This window comes from Chrysochloris asiatica, unplaced genomic scaffold (genome assembly GCF_000296735.1).
Source record: "Chrysochloris asiatica unplaced genomic scaffold, ChrAsi1.0 scaffold00002, whole genome shotgun sequence".
NCBI lineage: Eukaryota > Metazoa > Chordata > Mammalia > Afrosoricida > Chrysochloridae > Chrysochloris > Chrysochloris asiatica.
In genome coordinates this window covers 31,688,820-31,693,116 of record NW_006408520.1, presented here as the reverse complement: position 1 = coordinate 31,693,116, position 4,297 = coordinate 31,688,820, and the positions used below count along the sequence as shown (strand labels likewise).

Sequence of the window (4,297 nt, the reverse complement as noted above, 5' to 3'; positions counted from 1 at the left end):
TTTGATTTCTTGAATAGACAATATCAAATCATATAAAGAGAAAGGACAACATTGCATAAGCAAGTGACCAAAATTAAGGACTAGCAAATTTCTCTGTGAAAGGAATACTTAGGGAACTACCTGATAAGGAATTCAAAAGATTTATATAGAGAACCCTCCAGAAGATTAAGGATTACTGATGTGATGCTGTAGGGTAAGCATTGGGCTGCAAACCACAAAGTTGGAGGTTCAAACCCACTAGTTGCTCCTTGGAAACCTTATACAGGGTCTCTATGAATCAAAAATGACTCGATGGCACTTAACCACAACCACAGGAGATCAAGGAAAATACAGCCAAAACTCTAGAAGAGCTAAGGCAAACAATATAGAACACAATGACAATATACACAACTAGAAACCACACAAAAACAGCAAATAGATATCCAGAGGGCGAACACTAAAATTTCAAAAGTAGATAATTGAACTACTTAAGTTAAGGAATAAAATTAAATCAAGCAAAAGCAGAATTATTGAAATAAAGGACACATTCCTTGATACTAATTTGCTAGAGAAGTAATCAGAAAAAGAATGATGAAAAACGAAGAAAGCCTATGTATTATGTAGTACACTAACAAGGAGAATAATTGACAAATAATTGTGGCACTGTAGGACAAGCACTGGACTACAAGGTTAGTTTGAACTACAAGGTTGGCAGTCCAAACCTACCAGCCACTCCTCAGAAACCCTATAGAGGGTCGCTATGTGTCAGAACTGACTTGACAGCATTTAACAACAACAAAAGAGTCCAGAACATGAAGAGATAACAAAAAGCACAGGAAAGTTTTCAAAGATTTGTTGCCAGAAAATGTCCCTAATATCATGAAAGGCAAGAAGGTATCAATCCTCAATGAACCCCATAGGAGATAGATCCCTAAATAAAACCACCAAGACATATCAGAATCAGACTTTCTAAAAACTGAAGAAAGAATCCTAAGATCAGCTCAGAAGAACAAAATGTTTCTTACAAAGGGGAATCAGTAAGACTAATCCCTAACTTCTTAACAGAAACCATGTAGGTAAGAGGCAGTTTAAAAACATTTATAAAACCCTGAAAAAATAACTGCTAAGCAAGAATTATATATCCATCAAAACTGATTCTCAAATATAATGGTGAAACACGGGCATTTCTAGATAAATAGAAATTAAGGAAATTTGCAAAACCGAAACCAAACCTACAATAAATACTAAAAGAAGGCCTTCAGATAGAGGACCAACAATGCTGGGCAGCACCCTGAGAATAATACACATGACAACATCACCTAGCTACCAACACAGGTATTAAAACAAAAACAAAAACAATGAACCTACAGAACTAAAAACAGGAAACCAGAGATGTCAATCTGTAAAAGACAACAACTGCACAATCAAAAGGGGGAATGAATGGTGTAGTTACAGAATTTCCATATGGAGAGGAAGTCATGGAAATCTGAAGGTATAACACACTTTTAAACTTAGGAAGATAAAAGTAAATTACCCAGTAACCACAAGGAAAATTAATAAACCTGAGCAAAAGAAAAAACTTAATAAAGTCTCAGTAAACACAAAATCAACAACAAAAAATGAAATGAAAAGAGAATCCACTAACAATAAGAACTCAGAACAGCAAAGTATATGCAACAAAGAAAACATCAATACCATATACACAAAACAAAAGCTCAATTAAATGACATCAGTAAATTCATACCCATTGATAATTACACTGAATGAAAATAGATTAACTATGCTGGTCAACACACTAACACTGGAAGAACAGGTTTAAAACCAACTGGCCCATCAGTATGCTGCCTACAAGATGCACCTTACAAAGAAAGATAAAAATCAGGTAAACATCACAGGATAGAAAAAACATATCAAGCATGTGATAAGAACAACAACAAAAAGAAGTGGCAATATTAATCACTGATAAAATAAGACTTTAAGGCAAAAAGTAGCATAAGACACAAGGAAGAGCATTATATATATAATGACTCTGATAGCAAAGTGGGTATGAATCAGGCTGCTGATCTCACAGTCAGCAGTTCAAAACTACCAGCTGTTTCGCGGGAAAAAGATGAGGTTTTCTGCTCCTGTAAAGATTTACAGTCTCGGAAACCTTGTACAGGGTCACTGGGTTGGAACCGACTCCATGGCACATAACATCAACAACAATAAAGTAGAATAAGCATTGAACTGCTAACCACAAGGTTAGTGCTTCAAAGCTACCAGCCACTCCTCAAAATATTTTATAGAGAGTCACTGTAAGTCCGAACCAACTCCACAGCACTAAACAACAGCAAAAGACAAAGGGTCAATCTACCAAGAGGACATAACCATAATAAAGACCTATGTACCCAACAACTGAGCTCCAAAATATATAAAACGAACTTTAAAAGAATTGAAAAGAGAAACAGAAAACTCCACAATTATTGTCATTGTTGTTAGGTGCTATCTAGTCAGTTCCAATTCATAGAGACCTTATGGACAACTGAAGGAACATTTTCCAATCCTGCACTATCCTCACAATTGTCATTATATTTGAGTCCAATGCTGCTGTCACTGTGCCAATCCATATAATTGAAGATCTTCCTCTTTTTTGCTGACTCTCCATTTTACCAAGATACTGTCTTCTACAGGAAATTGACCCTCCTGATAATATGTCCAAAGTATGAAAAATGAAATCTCATCATTCTGGCTTCGAAGGAACATTCTGGCTGTACTTCTTGCAGCCTAGATTTGTTTGTTCTTCTGGCAGTCCATGGTTCTTTCAGTATTCTTCTCCAACACCATAACTCAAAGACATCAATTCTCCTATGGCCTTCCTTAGTCATTGTCCAATTTCACATGCCAGGAGCTCTGGTAGCGTAGTGGTTACGAATCGGACTGTGAACTGCAAGGTCAGCGGTTCGAAACTACCAGCGGTTCCGCGGGAGAAAGATGAGGCATTCTGCTCCCGTAAAGATTTACAGCCTCGGAAACCCTGTACAGGGTCGCTATGAGTCGGAACCGACTCCACGGCACTTAACAACAACAACAACAAGAGGCAATTGAGAAAGGCTTGGGCCAGGTGCATTTTAGTTCTCAAACTGGTATCTTTACTCTTGAACACTTTGAAGAGGTCTTGTGCAGCAGATTTTCCCAATGCAGTATGTCATTTGATTTCTTAACTGTTCCTTCCCTGAGTGTTGATTGTGGATCCAAGCAAAATGGAGTCTTTGACAACTTCAATATTTCTCCATTATCATGATGTCACTTACTGTCCAGTGTTGAGAATTTTAGTTTTCTTTACATTAAGGTGAAACCCCTACTAAAGGTTGTGGTCTTTGATTTCCATCAGTGAATGTTTTTAAATTCTCTTTGCTTTCAGCAAGCAAGGTTGAATCATCTGCATATCACAGATTGTTAACGAGTCTTCCTCCAATCCTGATGACCTACTCTTCTACATATAACCCAACTTCTCAGATTATTTACTCAACATATACAGATTACATAACTATGGTGAAAGAATACAACCCTGGCACACATCTTTCATGCTTTTAAATCAACAATAATATAAGACTTTAGCACATCACTTTCAACGAAGAACAGAACAACCAGAAAGAAACTCAACAAAAACATGCAAGATCTAAACAACACAAGTTGACCTCACAGACATATACAGTAAACTCCACCCAACAACAACACGATACACATTCTCTTCCAGTATACATAGATCATTCTCCAGAATAGGAAAATAAGTAAAAAATAGTGCTACAAAATCATAGAAATCTTTGTTAAACAAAAATATCAAAGCATGAAGCTATTGTTTTTCAACATATCTTCCATTTAGACCTATGCACTTCTGAAAGTGGTGTTTCCATGTCCCTAACCTTTCTACACATAATTCTGTGCTTTTTCGTTGTTGTTGTTAAGTGCTATCGAATTGTTTCCGACTTATTTCAACTCTGTATAGGGTGTTCAAGGAGTGGATGGTGACTTTGAACCACTGACCTTGTGGTTCAAACAGACCTTGCGGTCCAGTGCTTTATCCTAAAGAATCACACCAGTTTTTACATCTTCAAAGGTCACAAATTGTGTTCCTTTTTAATGTTCTTTGAGTTTTTAGAGTAAAAGAAGTCTGAAGGAGCAAGATCAGGGCATTGGTGGATGGGGTAAGACTCCTCAATGAAAGTGTCATAGGAGAACCCTTGCTACTCTGTAAGAAAAAGCAAGTGCATTGTCATGGTGGAAAACATTGCTTGTAACAACTTTCCTGGTCTTTTTCATCATGGTGGAAAACATT

The 4,297-nt window shown here is 36.9% G+C and overlaps 1 protein-coding gene across 1 annotated transcript in view; it reads right to left on the bottom strand.

Moving 5' to 3' along the window:
• The window catches only part of COL24A1 (collagen, type XXIV, alpha 1), a 562,513-nt gene that overhangs the window by 545,189 nt on the left and 13,027 nt on the right, over positions 1-4,297 (bottom strand). The window lies entirely within an intron of this gene.